The sequence below is a fragment of the Cnephaeus nilssonii genome, assembly GCF_951640355.1.
Source record: "Cnephaeus nilssonii genome assembly, chromosome: 5".
Classification (NCBI taxonomy): domain Eukaryota; kingdom Metazoa; phylum Chordata; class Mammalia; order Chiroptera; family Vespertilionidae; genus Cnephaeus; species Cnephaeus nilssonii.
The window spans coordinates 33,845,527-33,863,920 of record NC_137076.1 but is presented as its reverse complement, the minus strand read 5'-3'; the positions used below and the strand labels follow the sequence as shown (position 1 = coordinate 33,863,920).

The window sequence follows — 18,394 nt, the reverse complement described above, 5'->3', positions numbered from 1 at the left end:
ATCAGGCTGAAACTGGCTTTCTGACATCCCCTGAGGGGTCCCGGATTGCGAGAGAACGCAGGCCAGGCCCAGGGACGCCACAGGTGCACGATCGGAGCCTGGGAGGGACACAGGAGGTTGGACAGCCCGGGAGGAACCATGGGAGGGCTCCAGGGCATGTCTGGCCTGTCTTGCTCAGTCCCCATCAGCCAGACCCCAGCAGCAAGCTAACTTACCAGTCAGAGCATCTGCCCCCTGGTGGTCAATGTATGCCATAGCAAGCTGTTGAGTGGCCTTAGCATATCATTAACATATTACACTTGGATTGGTTGAACGGATGACCAGACAATGGGACACTTAGCATATTAGGCTTTTATTATATAGGATTCGTCAGCTGCCCTCTGGCTCAGAGAGCACATTTTCCCCTTCCACGCAAGACTGCCTTTCCCTGGCTGAAGTTGAAACACCAAAGATGAAACACCAAAGACATCTTGCTGGACCAGAGCAGAGCAGGGCAGACTGAAATGGAGCAAACCCAAGCAGAGCTGTCTAGCCAGAGAGGGGCCTGGCCCAACGCTGCCTGGCAGCTGTGATGCTTCATAATTGAGCTGTAACACTATTGAGCGGTTCCAGTCTTGTTGTTCTTACAGCTGTGCTGTATCATAACTTTACCATAAATGTTAAATTATGTGAAAATAAAAAGCTACCAAAATGGGGGGAAATAATAAAGTACAGCACACTAGACTTTTCAATAAATAAGGTTACAATGAGCTCTTGGGGAAAAAATACAAGTCAGACTCCTGCACAACAAACCAAATCCAAAACTTAGTCCCAGACAGAGTCAAGAGGTAACTGTAATAAATGACATCATAAAAAGAACAAAAGGAAAACATACAAGTAATTTCATCCCAAGTATAGCCACTTTTATAGCAATCCAAGCAAAAGCAGAATCCATTATTTTAAAAAAGTTCAACAGATTTAACTACGTAAGTACCAAAGGCTTCTATATATTTAAAAAAAGGTTTAGATTCAATGAAAAGACTGGGGGAAGCATTTGTAACATGACATTACTTTAATAGTAGTGAAGGCAAGACAATAGTCGATAAAGGAAATAAACAGTAATTTAAACCAAAAAAAGGGGCCCAAATGATAAACATTTTTAAATGTTCAACCATCCTAGCAATCAAAGAAATGTACATTTAAAACAAGATACAGTGACATTTTCTATTTGTAAATCAATAAAGAATTGTAAAATTTATAATATGTGGTGCTACCACACTCTGCTGCTGGGGGTGAAAACTGGCACACCTTTCTGGAGAACAATTTGGCAGTAAGTAATAAAAGCCCTGAAACTCTGCCTACCCTTTGACCCTACACTTCCATTTCCAGAAACTACTCTTAAGAAAGAATCATGAATGAGAAAAATATTTGGCTTCAAGGATATTCACACTAAAACATTACAAAGTATACCACTTACTAGTAACAAGGCACAGTACATGTGTGTACTATGCTGGCAGCTGCAGTGTAACAGGTGTTTTTATACTGTATTAGGAGGAAGAGAAACGGAAAGATAATTTGCTACTTGTTACAAGTCTTTAAAATGTTGCTATCTTCAACCCAGCAATTTCACTTTCTAGGAATATATTCTATGTGGACAAAGATTTGTATTACAAAGATGTAATCACCACTACATTCTTTATATTAGCCAAAAAGATTATAAACATCCAAGAATTAGAAGGTTAAATATAAAGTATGACAAATACATGTCATTAATATGACTATCATGCTGTCAAAATGATTTATTTTCAATCATTTTAAGTAAAAAGGGGAAAAGTTCACAATATAATATTAAGTGAAAAATACAGACTACTTACCAGCCTCACCTCAGATAGGGACCCCCACACACACCACTGCCACCACCTCACACCCCTCCCACTCCTCAATGACTTTTCACTCAACAGCTAGCCCAGTGTCCTGAGGGAAAAGGCGTGTCCTTTTCTAATCCCTAAACATTCTTCTGCTGGTTTCCAAACCACCCTTTGAACTTTCTCCCCTCTCTTAGAACTCCATTTCTCAGGGTTAACCCTGACTCATTTCTCTCTAGCCTGTTTATGTCAAGTCTTTTCTGAGGCCTAATCATTAAGAGATTCCAACTACACACCAAACATTTAATGCCAGTCACCACCCCTCCAGAAAATGAGGAGTGGGGGAATGAACACATACGATAGTCCATCTTTTGGTTTGTAGGTATGCCTCCTGATCGCATTAACCATATCTTTGGGTAATTAGTAAATAATGTTTCAAGTATCCTGCAGATCCACAATTCTATTTCTCTTCCAGAAAGCATTTAAGCTAGTTGCCTACATTACTTCTGAATACTTAGGCGGGTTCCTCAGGCTCCCCACAGGATAAGGTATTTTTAACCCAGCAAATAAGAGTTTAAGAAGATAGCTTTTCTTTCATCATGAAACATTTAAAAGTCCCCCTGCTAAGTAAGTTGTTGAGAAGGCTTAGCTTCTCCTCAAGACCATCAAGGCCCCACAGGTTATTATCCCAGAGCACGCTGATTCAGGAGCACTAATCAAGACTAACTGCTGAGCAAAACAGGAGAAAATGTAGACAATCTACATGGCTGTAACACACAAAGACTTTCTAAAAACAAAAGAACACATGGAGAGCCCAGCCCTCCAACGTGAACCTACCTAAATTGGCAGAACAGGACAAAGTAAGAAGAAAGCGAAAGATGCCTCTTTAAGTAACTCACAAATGGAGGGAGCAAAAAAGGGCATGTGCGGTTCCGATTCCTCCTCCTCCTCCGGAGTCCAGCCAAGAGGACTTGCTGAAGCCCTTAGAATTTTTGAAAAGGAAAGAAGACAAAGTCCAGGTGAGGGGGAGAAATCCACCAAACTCAAGTCCTTTGAATCGCCACAGATCCCTAAAAAAGGAACTGAAACACTGGCTTCGTGTGGGGAAGAGATTCACACCATCCCCTGGCTGCAGGGTGGCAGCCGTGCCCACCTCCAGACGGTCCGGATCGGTACTAACCCCCAGCAGCGCGGGTCGGGGACTCGGCTAGGGTTTCGGTAGCGAAGACACGCGCTCACTCCGCAGCCCCTCTCCTGCCCCAGCGGCGCCAGGCCCAGCGCTCCAGAGCCGGGGCCTGGGCCCCAGCGCCCCCCCCCCCCGATGCTCCTGCCCCAGCAGCACCTGGACCCTGGAGCACAGGAAGCGGCTATTCACCGGGAAAGGGGGTGAGCCTGGCGAAAAGGAGCCAGAGGAGGAGCAGCTGCAGGCGCCGGTCTGAACGCAGCGCAGAGCAGACGTGGGAGTGTGTGCGCAGGGACCCCAGGAGGGGGGCAGTGGGGAAAGCCCCTTCATCGGCCGCAGATGCTCTACACGAGCCGCTGGACAAATACAGGGGGGCAGAGGATTGGGGGGAGGCTTTAAAGCGCACGAGAGGCTGCACAGCTGAAGCCGAGCTCTCAGAAAAAGGAATGGAAGTGGGTGGAGGCAACCACACCGGGGCTGTAGGGGGCGTGTGGGGGTGGGGAGGGCGTGTTTAAAGCCCCACCGAGACCGGCTAACCCTCCGCGCCCGCGGCTGAGGCCCTGGAGGTCCCCTCCCCAGGCCCCGAGCCGTCTGGGAAGGGCCTACAACAAGACCGCAAGCCCCTCCCGCGCCGGGCAGCAGCCTCCGCGGGCTCCGGCGGCCCCGGCACGGCCAGACCCGGTGCCCAGCGCAGGGGGCCAGCCCCCAGGTCCCTACCACGAGCCCCTTCCGGGCCGCCGCCCCCCGCGGCCTCTCCGGGCTCCGGCCGCCAGGAGTCCTACCGGCTTCCAGTTCAGGGACGAGCCGCCGCCGCCGCCGCCGCCTGTGGGAAACTCGGGTTCCCAACAGCCGCTCTCGCCGCCTGCCGCCCGCCTTCCAGGCCGCGCAGGACCCTCGGCTCCCCCTGCCGGCCGGCAGCCATTTCCGACCAGTGACTGCGGAACTTGCCGAAGTGCGAAGTGCGCCGGCCGGAAACGGCCGAACCCGGGCGCTCGGGAGCCGCGGAGCGGGCGGCGTTCGAGACTTTCCGGGCGGCGCCCGAAGGGCCGCCGGGGCCTCGGCTCCGCTCCGTGCGGGACTGGCCGGCCCGGGAGCGGCGGCCCCGCTGGGGATTGTGGGAAGCGCGGCGGGAAGGAGGACGCGGTGGGTGAGCGGGGCCGGGCGCTCAGCCCCGCGCCCTCCCGGCGCGCCTGGCCGCTTCAGAAGACCCCAGCCGGGGAGTGCGGAGAATGCCCCCGGCTGTTCTGGACCGGGTGCCCGCTCCAGAGCCTCGGCCGCGGCCCCGTGGAAGTCTAGCCTGAAAATAAACCCAGCCCCATAGGAAAGGCCGCCCTAAAGGCGCTGACTGGGCTCCAGAGATGGCCTGGAGTTTTGAAACACTTTGAAGACTTAACCACAAGACAAAAGGCTGCACGGCTTGAATGCTTAGGAAATACCGGAGTTTTGCAAGAAAAAAAACCACCAACAATCTTAATCCAGTCGTGTGGCAATAATTAACCAAAACGGAGAGGAACCATTTGAAATATTTAGAGCAGGATTCCTCAAACTACGGCCCGCGGGCCACATGCGGGTGTTTTTGCCGTTTTGTTTTTTTACTTCAAAATAAGATATGTGCAGTGTGCATAGAAATTTGTTCATAGTTTTTTGTGTTTTTTTTAAAACTATAGTCCGGTCCTCCAACAGTCTGAGGGACAGTGAACTGGCCCCCTGTTTAAAAAGTTTGAGGACCCCTGATTTAGAGCAACCCCTGTGAACCAAGCGGGCACCTTTTCTCCAATCTTAAGAGATGTGGACGAAAGGGGCCACATGCTGACCTGACAAGCTCAGGGAAGGCCTGCATGGAAGTCTTGCAAACTCGGAGACCTAAAGTAACCACAAAGGATGGTCTAAAATTAAACTTGAACTGAACGCAGTTATGGTGGGCAGTTAGATCCCAGGCCGTTAACGTCACTGACAAGGTCAGCCTTTACCTTAACTGAGCCTATCTGTCTTTTTGCATCTATGATAACATACCCTTGAAATGTCTGGGTAACTTGTAACTTCCCTTTTTCTGGAGCCCCTGGGGCACAACCAAATGTGGTGGGCTCCAGGACAGAGACCACAAATTCCTTCATTATCATGTTAATTGTTCCTGCACCCACCTAAGGATGTGTCCATCATTTTACTTTTTATCCAATCCCAGGGGTTTCCCACCGCTTTGCTTTATCCCACCTCCTTAATCTATCACCAATGAATTTCATGTAACTCATGTATGTCCCTCCTTTGATTGCAATGTATAAATACAAATGTAACCCGCCACTCTCCGGAGCATTATCTCAATTCATTGAGGTTCTGCTTCCTGGCATATGTCGACAGTTTGGCCCAAATAAACTCACAAAAATTCTTTACAGGTTTCAATGGGTTTTTTTACGTTAACAGAGACCACTTCCACACTTGCAAAGCCAGGGCAAGACTTAACCCATGGGATGGGCGAGGGAACTCTGACCAATCCTAAAAGGCACACCTGGTCATTATTGTTAACTCAAGAATGAGTTAAAACCATTCTTTAAAATCTATAACTGCAATATAACCTAAGCTCAAATTTGCATGAACGTGATGTTTTTTACATGTTTTTAATTCCTAAGGGGCCGGGCTTCTACTCCAGGGTTTTGTAACCAGGGAACCCAAACCACACCAGGACCTGGAGAAGCTGGGGAGGGCCAAGGCCACCGGCTGGCTCCTATCCCTGTGCTTGGGTGGTCTGCTGCTTTAGACGTACTGCACGCTCCCCAGAGCCTGGCTCCACAGCTGCCATATCCCATCCACACACTCTTTTTGGGGGAGCCCAGACCCATGCTCTAGCCAGGAGGCCAACAAAACACGGAGGACTGCTTAGCTTCCCACGGGGGACAGTCTGAACTAAGGATTCCATTTGCAAAACAAAACTTTAAAAAACCTAGCAACCTGTTTTCCAGAGCGCACTCTTCATCTTCCATCCCCATCAGCCCCTCCTCTTTCTGATGCTCCTTTTTCTTCTCTCCTTCCTGACATCTCCTTACTCTCCCCTCTCATATTTTTTCTTTCCCCTCACACTTCACTCTCTTCTCTCCTTTCCCCTTTATTTCTATGACCTAACTTAAAGTCCTACCACCATCACCTATGTACAAAAACAACCCCTTTTTGTTGAGGAAAGTCAGAGAGAGGGAAGCAAATTTTTAAACATCAAAAGCATTCCTTGCCCTTCCCGGTTTGGCTCAGTGGATAGAGCATCGGCCTACGGTCTCAAGGATCCCAGGTTCGATTCCGGTCAAGGGCATGTACCTTGGTTGCAGGCACATCGCCAGTAGGGGGCGTGCAGGAGGCAGCTGATCGATGTTTCTCTCTCATCCATGTTTCTAGCTATCCCTCTCCCTTCCTCTTTGTAAAAAAAATCAATAAAATATATATATTTTTAAAAGCATTCCAATAAATGAAAATGGGGAAAACTGTTGCCAATATAATGAATAGCCTAAGTCGTGTGTATGTCTCTGTAGTTCTCGTTTTCTCTCTCTCTCTCTCTCTCTCTCTCTCTCTCTCTCTCTCTCTCTCTCTCTCTCGTTCATCTTTTTGGCTTTCCTCCAGAGATCTGTGCAGCAGGCAGAAATCTGGCAGTATGGGAGGAGACTCAACAGAAGCCACAGTTAAGAATCACCAGGTGTTGGTTCATCTCCACACTGTGCAAGAGAGAGCTTGCAGATAGCTGCTACCTGAAGGACCCAGCCTAAAAGTCTTCCAAATGACTGAACACACAGCTGCCCCTTACGTCAATTATTTTATTCTAACGATAGTCGAGCTTTAGGAAGTAAAAGGATACTCAACCAAAATTTGGTGTATCCTCAACTTCACTGGAGCCCTAGTTGCTGCTGTGACCACCTTCTGCCTCCTCTGTCTCTTGTGAGCCTGTCCTCTCCTGCTGCTTCTTCCTGTCAAACAGCGCTAGCTCAGACGGTTCCTATCTAACTAGACAGGACGTGGCTACCTTCTTTTTCCTCTCCACACTCTCCTCCTTGCCAATTTCAATCAGCTTCCTTGCATCATCATCTCCTCTAAGCAGATCCCTCACTGCCACATTCTAGTGCCCGTTTTCCAGTTGCAGGCAGACATCATCCCATCATCACCCTATTAATACATATTTTATACATACTTAATTGCTAGGCAATAAACGAAACCCTTTATTGACATTGTCTCATTTTAATCCTACATTGAGGTATTATCTTGCACTGTTTTTTAACAGTCATATATGTAGATAGGTATCTGCTTCAAGGAAGCAGAAAAGACAAACCAGTGTGCCTTCGGTACCAACAGCAGGAGCCTATGGGGTCTTCTCTCTAGATCACAGTCAGAGGGTCTCAGCAGTACCCAATCTCTTTCTTTTAGTTACAAATTTTTAATTCCCAGAAAAGACATGATTGGCCTGGTTTGGGTCTCCTGTTCATCCTTCAATCAATGAGCTTAGGCTAACCAGCAGGTCAACCTTCTCTAAACATGGCTATTGGAACCGCTCCGTATAGGACTTGTTCTCAGAAAAAGAAGGAAGCACACAACATTCATCCATTTGTTCATTCATTCCATCAACAAACAGTTGAGCCCCTATCAAAATATATCAAGGTTCTTTCATGTATGCAAAATGTTTAAAATAATACCCTGCCCTATCATGAAAGTCACAACATAGAATAAGAAATCACCAGATAAAATGCATAACAATATTCATCCACAAGACCATCAATTCAATCATATGTGATGAAAGATAATTCACCACACCCTACATATATAAAATATGTATAATATTATACATAATATGCATAATCAGTAGCAATGTATACATATTCAACAAAACAAGTTCGTGGCAGCACCATTAGGAATAGACAATAACAGAAAACGGCCCCCTGTCCATCAGCGGTAGACGGGATCAAGTATAGTGTATTCACACAATGGAATACAGCAATGAGACTGAAAGCTCCACAAATATATACAACAATATTGATTTATCTTACAAACAATGTTAATCAAAAGAAACCAGCCACACACAAAAAAGTATATAGGGTATGATTCCACTAATATAAACTATAAAAAAAAAAAAAACAGGCAAAACTACCCCTAAGGAGTAGTGACTAGAGGGGAGTAAAAGGAGCCACATGGTTGCTAGTAATTCTGTTTCTTGAGCTGGGAGTGGTTACACAGGTATGTTCAGTCTGTCGAAATCATTAAGCGTACACTTGCCATATCTGTCCTTTTCTAGAGATATATTATCCTTCAATAAAATGGTATTTAAAAATAAGTAATTAATGATCAAAGCAAAGGGCTTTTAATCGCCCTGGAACACTGTCACCATGATTATCATTGAGTTGCCAATTATTTCCATCCCCACCCCCACCATTATACCACCTTCTTAGAGGCCCTGAGCACCATCAGCCTTTGGAAAGAGCCCTCATCCTACCATGGCCTCCTCCCCTCCAGCCCCAGCTGACTGGGCTTCCTCTCCTCTGAGAACTTGACTGTAAAGCCGAGTCAGGCACTGGACAGTGGTTCATCTAATAAGTTGTATAGATTTGGGGAAGGAACTTCTGGATATATGCCCGGTGATAAGCCAAGAAAGCTGGTCTGCAGAAAATAGAGCCAACACACAGAAGGAAACTCACCAAGCTGTGGGAGATGGAGGGAGAGCCTCTAAGGATGCTCATTTTCCAGTTATATGCATGTGTTCCAGCTGCCACAGGGGAGCCTGAGCCTTGCCAGTCAAAACAAATAAGTAAAGCCCTAGCCGGTTTGGCTCAATAGATAGAGCGTCGACCTGCGAACTGAAGGGTCCTGCGTTCGATTCCGGTCAAGGGCACATGCCCGGGTTGTGGGCTCGATCCCTAGTGGGGGACTTGCAGGAGGCAGCCTATCCATGAATGATTCTCATCATGGATGTCTCTATCTCTCTCTCCCTCTTCCTTCCTCTCTGAAATCAATAAAAATATTTTTTAAAAATAAATAAATAATAAATAAGTAAAATTATTTTTTAAAACCTTACTTATTTAGGCTAGTATGAATAGCTTTCTGTTTGTGGCCTATATTATTTCATTTAGTTCTTATAAGAACCCTACACAGTAACGATTCCCTCTTCACAGATGAGAAAACCGAAGCCCAGAGCGGTTAAGTAACTTGCCCATATCGCACACCCGATGATGATGGTGCCAGGATTAGGACCCAGGCAGTCTGACTCCAGAGCCTGAAATTTTAACAACTTGCAAGGCAAGAGAAATGCTGGAAATGGCAATGTGAATTATATGTTGCATTCATAGATTTAACTAAGGCATCTGATTTTGTTTTAAATGAGTTCAAATGTAGAAAGTTTACAAACGACTAAAAGATTGGCTGTTTAAATAGGTTGGTAAGCATTTCTTTCACAAGGGAATTATAGTTTGAGTTAGAGATGTTAAAGAAATATAAAATGCATATAGTGCGACCAATTGTATTAAAGAAGACAGTTCTTATACCAGGAAATTGTTTATTTTAAGATTTAAGCAAAACGCTCTCTTACAGGGTCCTCACCAATTACCCATTCTTCCCAAAATGTGACTACCCAGAAGGGGGTGTTAGTCCTATGGAAGGAGAAACTGATAAAAGTTACTTCAAGTCCTAGGGAGGGAGGTGCCAGTGGTCATTTTCCATGGTGACAGCTGCTAGACCCACAATCCACTCAGCAAGTCTTTCTAGATCAATCACAACCAAGCCATTGGTGACCCCCAGCAACCTTCAAAAAAGTGTGATTCAGGAATTATCAGCGAGTTAAAGTCAGATAAGAACTTGTCTACCTGTAGTGCTTTGATTTTCAAAGAAAGTGCTGACAGCTACTATGCCAGATCTTTACTATATATAAATGATTGAGCAATCTGTGGCTTATAATTAGAACAATGCATGACAATTTCTAGATTAGCGTTCCCAGATTACTCCTCCCTTTGGTCCACCAACACCAAAAAGACAAAAGGTCACCTTGTAAGGCTTCACAGATAGCACTCAGTAGCCTGCAAAATGGCTCTCTCTGAAAGTCCTGGTTTTGATGTTATCCTTTAAGAGAGGCTGTTTTTTAGCCAGCAAAAGGGAGGACGGTTTGGGAGGTTTGCAAATAATGTAGTAAGAACACTGAGTTAACATCACCTCCAAAACAAAGCACAGATTATTGCCAAAAATGGATTTGTTGCCCTAGCTGGTTTGGCTCAGTGCATAGAGCGTTGGCCTGTGGACTGAAGAATCCCAGGTTTGATTCTGGTCAAGGGCACGTACCTCGGTTGCAGGCTCCTCCCCAGCCCAGGCCCTGGTCAGGGTGCATACAAGAGGCAGCCAATCAATGTGTTTCTCTCACATCAATATTTCTCTCTGTCTTTTCCTCTCTCTTCCACTCTCAAAAAAAAAAAAAAAATCAATGGAAAAATATCCTCCAATGAGGATTTAAAAAAACACACAAAAACAGATTTGTTAACTCATCACCTCAGGTCATAGTACTACTACCTACCTTGCATGTGGCTGTGAAAAATAAATTTTGTACTAGTTTCACATCAGGAAGCTTAGCCTGATTCAAACCTGTTATCTACATAAGATACCTAATTTGTAATGACCAATTAAGATTCTAAAAATTAGTTCTTGTCCCTGAAATATAATGTATCTGTCCCTTCTTCCTTTGAGAGTCCTCTCCCCTGTAAGTTTTTCTTCTCTGCCCACCATCTCAGCACAGCTTTGCAGAGGCAATCACATTGGATGATCAGTAGTTATTAAAAATGTCATCAAAATTTCCTAAGCTTGCTCGTAGAAGTTCCAAATAAAGATACAAATGTTCCCACCCTAGCCAGTTTGGCTCAGTGGACAGAGTGATGGCTCCCGGACTGAAGGGTCCCAAGTTCGATTCTGGTCAGGGGCACATGCTGAGGTTGCAGGATCGATCCCCACTAGGGGGCGTGCAGGAGGTAGCCGATCAATGATTCTCTCTCATCATTGACGTTTCTCTCTCTCTCTCTCCCTCTCACTTCCTCTCTGAAATCAATATATTTTAAAAAAAGATACAAATGTTCCCAAAGGCAACCATAGAGGCACCTAGCATTTAGCCCACATTATGCCAGTGAGTAGCTAAAATGTGTTCAGTCAGACACAACATGCCACAACATGGCACGTCTGACTGAAGAACAGTGTAATGAGAGCTATAATCAGAGAAAAGAAGGAAAATTATGCGGAGTGTTGATGGCTGAGTTCCAATGTCATATATATAGGCAGCTCTATGACTGCAGGGCTGTCACCAAAAAAAGATACCCATAGTTTTGAAAAATCAACTGCTCACTACTTTTACTTAAAAACATCTCATGTAAACAAGGCATTCCAACTGAAAATTGGCAAGATGTCATAGAAGTATTTAAAGAACATCAGTTAACTTCTCAGTTAACCAATTTGGCTGTAAGATCAAAACTGAAAGTAATCATGATTCAAAAAGTAATCATGCTAAAAACTTTTAAATATATATACTAGTATAACTTAATAGCATGTGGAGTTTACGTATTTAAAAAAAACCTCGTAGTTTCTACCAACCAGATTTTCAAAAGAAAAATGTGTGGGTTTTTAACCAACTCGTGAATGTTTGCAACAAGATTTTATTGGAGAGAAAGTTTTTCTCTATTTTCCTAAATATTGTTCAAAATTATTTCTCAACCTCCATGGTGAGAGCATGATTCCAGTGGGACCCAGTCAATCCAAGAGCAAAATAAATATTAATCCCTTCAACTCAAGCATTCAGCCTTGCAAATGTTATGCTACAGGTCAAAAATGGAGCCAAATAAAAATGTGATCACATTTCTACACATCCATCAATGCTGAGAGCCAAAACTCACAACCCAAAACTCATTATCATGGATAATATCACGTATTTTATACTCTTATAAAAAGGGACATACATAATTACATTGTGTAGGTTATGAAGAAAAGCATGTTTATAAAGTGAAGATAGAAAAAGAATGGCTGACATAAATTATGAGTATAATCCAAAAATATGTTAACTATATGAAATAAATATACTAACTCAATATAAAAATACTTTATTTTTAAATCTTTATTGTTGACAGTATTACATATGTCCCTTTTTTCCCCCACCGACCCCCTCCAGCCCATTCCTGCCCCCCACCTGAAAATACTTGAAAAGCTCAAATACCACTATGCATTTGTATTACTTCCATTTAACTATGTTGCAATGTTGCTCAATATTTTCCTCTTATGTTTCATACTAGAGGCCCAGTGCATGAAAATTCATGCACTGGAGGGGGAGTCCCTCAGCCCGGCCTGCCCCCTCTCACAGTCTAGGAGCCCTCAGGGGCGGGAGGTGACCTGGCGATCAGGGAAAGGTGATGCCCCATCACACCTCTGCTGCTGCCACTGCCAGCAGTGCAAGCCTCGGCCGGCCTTGGTTACCTGAGCCTCAGGTGGCCCTGGGCGGCTGGGCAGCCGCCATCCAAGGCTTGCCTGTGCCTCGGGCTGGCCCTAGGTGGCTGGGGGACTGAGGGCGGGTCCGGCCGCACCATGCGCCTGCAACCCCCCGCCACCCCCCCACCCCCCGCCCGACAGGGCTGAAAGGACTGGGGGACTCCGTTGGGGCTGAGGGGACTAGGCACTGCCATTTTGTGGCTATGGGAGCCTCCATCTTTGTGATGGTGTGATGGTAAATTTGCATATTCCCTCTTTATTAGATAGGATTTAACTAATTTAAGCACTAAACATCTAAATATTAGCAGGAACACTGATTAACAGCAAAAAAATCATAAAAACTGATAAATTAAATATTTGCCAACTGTGGCTTCCTTCCAGCTCAAGAGCAAAATTTTACAAAATTGTTATCTTCATATATTGATCCTTTCCATTTCTTCTTCTTTCACTTACTTTTGAATAGGCCAGTATGTGTTTCCACATGATTCTCATAATCATCTCTGAAGGTACTAGAGCATTACATGTCTGTCTTAGGACATTTTGTGGAGCAAGATAGGATGAAGTTCTCATCAGTCCATAGTTAAATGAGAAAAGCAAAAGCAAGTTAGGAGTTTTTAATAAAGCTGAATTTGTTCAATTGAAAAGGCTGTCCTTTATTTTGAGATTATATTTCCCTCCTTTATTGTGTTAAAATGTGTGTGTGTGGGGGGGTGTTTGTTTTTTGTTAATTCTCACTGGAGGATATTATTTCCATTGATTTTTTTAGAGAGAGTGGAAGGAGGGAAAAGAGAGAGAGAAATATTGATGTGAGAGAGACACATTGATGTGAGAGAGCCACATCAATTGGTTGTCTCCTGCACATGCTCCGACCTCGGCTAGATATCACACCTGTCCTTGACCAGGAATGGAACCCAAAACCCTTTGGTGAGAGGGCCAAGGCTCTAACCACTTAACTACCAGCCAGGGCAAAATGTGGTTTTTATTAAATGACTAGAGGCCCGGTGCACGAAATTCGTGCACAGGGGTGTGTCCCTCAGCCCAGCCTGCACCCTCTCCAATCTGGGACCCCTCGAGGGATGTCCGACTGCCCGTTTAGGCCCGATCCCGGTAGGGCCTAAACGGGCAGTCCAACATTCCTCTCACAATCCAGGACTGCTGGCTCCCAAATGCTCGCCTGCCTGCCTTTCTGATTGCCCCTAACTGCTTCTGCCTGACAGCCTGATCACCCCCTAACCACTCCCCTGCCAGCCTGATTGATGCCTAACTGCTCCCCTGCCAGCCTGATTGCCCTTAACTGCCCTCCCCTGCAGGCCTGGTCACCCCTAACTGCCCTCCCCTGCAGGCCTGGTCACCCCTAACTGCCCTCCCCTGCAGGTCTTGTCCCCCCCCAACTGCTCTCCCCTGCAGGCCTGGGTCCCCCCCCAACTGCCCTTCCCTGCAGGCCCAGTCACCTCCAACTTCCCTCCTCTGCCAGCCTGGTCACCCCTAACTGCCCTCCCCTGCAGGCTTGATCGCCCCCAACTGCCCTCCCTTGCAGGCCTGGTCCCTCCCAACTGCCCTCCCCTGCTGGCCATCTTGTGGTGGCCATCTTGTGTCCACATGGGGGCAGCCATCTTGTGTGTTGGAGTGATGGTCAATTTGCATATTGCTCTTTTATTAGATAGGATAGAGGCCTGGTGCATGGGTGGGGCCAGCTGGTTTGCCCTGAAGGGTGTTCTGGATCAGGGTGGGGGTTCCCTTGGGGCCTGGGCGAGGGGCCTGTGGTGGTTTGCAGGCCAGCCATGCCCCCCGGCGACCCAAGTAGAGGCCCTGGTATCTGGGATTTATCTTCTATAATTGAAACTTTGTAGCCTTGAGCAGAGTCAAGCCTCCTGCTTGCTCCGTGGCCACAGCCATTTTTGTTGGGATTTATTTATCTTCTATAATTGAAACTTTGTAGCCTTGAGTGGAGGCCTGGGCCTGCCAGGGTGTGCAGAAAGCTTGGCTTCCTCCATTGCCAGGGAAACCCAAGCCTCCTGCTCTCTCTGTGGCCGCAGCCATCTTGGTTGGGTTAATTTGCATACTCACTCCTGATTGGCTGGTGGGCGTGGTTTGTGGGTGTGGTGAGTGATGGTTAATTTGCATATTACTCTTATATTAGATAGGATGGTGGTGGTAAGTGGCAGCTTTTTCTTTGTCTTCACTATATAACAAAATATTGAAACTTGCCAATTTTGCCTCTCCCACACCAATTACTTTTTATTTTACTGGTCCATTAAATCCAAAAGTTGGCAAACTGTCAGTCTTCATGGCATTTTAAAGTATGAAAATACACACACACACACACACACACACACACACACACACAAATGTTTTTGGAAAAACTCCCATGATAACCAGACTCCATAATGTCCCCAAGGGTCCCTGCCCCCTGGTATTCATACCCTTGTGTAGTCCCCTCCCACCGTGTACCAGGGATGGTCTATGTGATCCATAGAACACAGCAAAAGTGACTATCTGTCCCTCCTGAGATTAAGTTATACAAGGTATTTCAGTTTTCACTGTGGTTGCTCTCTCTTTCTTCCACCACTCGCTCTGGAAGAAGCTAGCTGCCATGTCATAAGAAACACTCTGGAGGCCTGTGTGGCAAACAGAGCCTTCCTGCCAGCAGCCAATGAGTGAGACTGGACACAGATCCTCCAGCCCCTGTCAAGCCTTCAGATGACTAAGCCCCAGTCAAGCCTTCAGATGACGGACCACAGCCTCACAAAAGACTCTGAGCCAGAACTGCCCACCGAAGCCACTCCTGAATTCCTGACCTACAGAAATAGGGAGATAATAAGCAGTTGTGTTTAAACGACTAAGTGTGAGGTATTTGTTATGGAACAAGAAATGCAACTCCTCTATCTTTTTCCAGCTGTGAGATGAACAGCTCTCCAGCCCCAGTGCAATGCTGAAACCGATTAACATGTATCTGTGCCTACAGTGGGAAAGAGAAAGGCTTAGCAAGGACTGTGACCTCCATTACCCTGGCTTTGGTTTATTTACACTGATTTTGTCCTTCTCCATTGCTTTTTCAACTTTTCTCATACTGACTACAGCACTCAGTAAACTGAATAATCCCTCTAGCAAGGGAACAGATTCTACACGTTTGTAGGCTTAAAGGAATCATTCTATGTAAAGATGGTATTTTATGATACTTTAGAAATCTGGTAAATTTCTATTGACAGAATCCCTCACCTGAGTTGTCAAATCTTTACTAGACCCATCCCTACCTCAATAGAGGAGCATATATCATATACATTGAGAAAACAGAAGCTACAGGCATGACCTCCTACTTTCCCTCTTCCTACCTTTAAACCTATCTATAAGTACTGGGGCAAAAATATATATATTATTTTTGTAGCTGATGCCAGAGTTCCTCTTAGGGATAGAAAATGCCTTATTGAGGAAATTACCTTGATGTGACACTTGAAGTATAAAAGAAGAAAGTTGACTCACAATAAATCTGTGAAACAAAGAGATAGCTATACAGATTACTTAAAAAAAAAAAATGAGAACTGAAAGAGAGCAAAGAGGAGAGGAAATGGGGGGAGGGGTGGTCAGGAAATGACAGCGTGGGAGGTTGAGCTTGGGAAGAGAATTCCAGTGATGGGGGAGCTGAAAGCCTGTTTAAAATAGAAATATCTGTTATTGGACTTAACACTGTTTGTGTTGCTAAGGATCTGAAATCCCCTAAGCCTTCAGTAATAGCACATGATAAATGCCTTATGTGAGTGATTTGGGGTAAAATCAAGGAAAAAAAGATGGGGGAGGAAGCAGGTCTGAGTTCTACAACTGGGTCAGCATGGAACCAAAGACTAAGAATTGAGTTACAGGGATGGGAGCAGGCGGGGAGAGGTCAATAAGGGAAAAAGAAGACATACGTAATACTTTCAACAATAAAGAATTTAAATTAAAATAAATAAAGTATATAACAAAGAAAGAAAAAGAATTGAGTTACAATTGAGATGAGGAATTTAGTGGAAGCAGAAACTCAAAAGCCAAAGAAACCGTAAGATGAGCTTCCAGGAATTAACAGAAATCTTGGCATTTGAAATTCCCAATTGATGTGAAATGGGGACCTTAAGCCAATTTCACTTAAATCTCTAAAAAAGAACGCTACCTTAGCTGACACCTGGTCCATATTCACAGATTCTTCTCTCAGGTGTTCTGGCCTTTGACAAAGGAATGTTCAAAACTAAGCACTCTTTTTTTTTTTTTAAGTGTGATCTAATATCCATCTTTTAGATCTTGCTCCATCAGTTCATTATTCTCTCTTTGAGACGTACAGTCAACATCCTCCTCACTACAGGGATTTCCCCCCACTGCTTATACACAGACTCCAGCCCAAACTACCACCATCTTACAATACCGGCCTTGAACTCAGGAAGACTTAAGAGTCCTGGTTCTATTATTTATTTGTGGTATAACCTTGGGCAAATTGCTTAACTTCTCTGCACTCTCTCAGCTATAATTTTATCAGAAAATGAGGATAAAAATAGTGCCTATCTCATATAAGTATTGTAAGGATTATCCTGGATAATGAGTATGAACTGTTAGTCCAGTGCCTGGTAAATAAATAGCAAACCCTCATTAATGTTAACTGCTATCATCTTCATACACTAAAATTTCTAAAAGAATAATCTCTATTCTACGTCCATTCCCTCTACCATTCACTCTTTAATCCCCCAGAAGGCTGGCTCCTGCCAATCGATTGAAATTGCCCTCATTAGGGTAACCTCACTCGTTAATCCCACTGAATCTTTTCAGGCCTCTTCAGGAATTCTTCTGCAGTACTTGGTAGTCCTAGTCACTCACCTAGAAATAGTCCAATCTCATGATGCTGCTCTGTCGCCAGCCTTTCTCTTTCTTTCACTAACTCTCCTTTCCCCATCATCCTTTGGGAGTGAGTGTGTCCAAGATTGTGCCTTGGCCACCTCTGTTCTCATTCAGCACTCCCTGGGTAAACACACTCATGACTTAGCAGCTCCGTCTCTAACTTTAACCTTCTTCTGAGCTCTTGAGCCAAGCTGCCCACTAAATATCTTGTACTAGATGTTTCACAAACCCAAACCAAACCAAATTTACAGAGCCTGTTAACAAAAACCATCATTTTCGCTACCTTCCCCAAGTCTTTCCTTTCCCTAGTAATCATTTTCATCGTTAACATCAGCTATTATCTTGCCTGTCTCCCTTGCCGTGTTTCCAGCTGGCTATCAGACAATGCTTCCTCTGGAGTGCTATGGCTCCCTCGCAGTCCTGCTCCATCCCTCATGACCCCAATGTGATTCGCAATGGATTCAAATAGCAACTAGGCCACAAAAACTTGCTATAACTGTTCTTGGCCAAATTACTTAACCTCTCGTTTTTTTGTGACCATTAAATGAGATATCATATGCAAAATGGCTGGCACATAGTAGGAATTCAGCAAGCATCCCCCTGCTTCCCCTTCCTCCAAGTCTTCCTCATCACCTGGTTGGTGTTATGCAATATCCACCTAGATCAAGCATGTCAAACTCACGGTCCTCAGGCTTGAATGCCTTGTTCATTTGGCTCGTGTTAGCCTTTGAGTTTGACATGCTTGACCTAGATGGTCTCTCTAGCCCTTTCTCCCCCAAATTGCGCTAGAGTTAATTTTTCTAGAAAATAAATGTGATACTAGTATCTATTTGCTTTAAAATCTTCAACATTTTCTTTTTACTTATGGAACAAAGTTCAAATTCCTTAACATGATAAGCCCCAATTGCCTTTTTGGTCCATTCTCCCCCAGCCCAGTTACTCTGAAAAAAAAAAAAAAAGTGGCTGTTCACCAGCTACTTCTTATACAAACTGGCTTACATCTCACACATGCTGATCCCTCTGGTTGTAATTCCCTTCTCACACC

General features: G+C 45.0%; 1 protein-coding gene across 5 annotated transcripts in view; it reads right to left on the bottom strand.

Annotated features, from left to right (window-relative positions):
• EXTL3 (exostosin like glycosyltransferase 3) overlaps positions 1-18,394 on the bottom strand; it is a 110,208-nt gene that overhangs the window by 44,302 nt on the left and 47,512 nt on the right. The window contains exons 1-2 of one of the 5 annotated variants that reach the window (XM_079773339.1): positions 3,810-4,545; positions 2,682-2,826 (exon numbers count right to left, since the gene is read on the bottom strand). The exons of 2 other annotated variants lie outside the window; for them this stretch is intronic. The gene's annotated coding sequence lies outside the window, so the exon portion shown is untranslated. Of the gene's footprint in view, positions 1-2,681; positions 2,827-3,809; positions 4,546-18,394 lie in introns of those variants that run through there. 2 more of the 5 variants (XM_079773338.1, XM_079773337.1) reach the window with 2 other exon arrangements.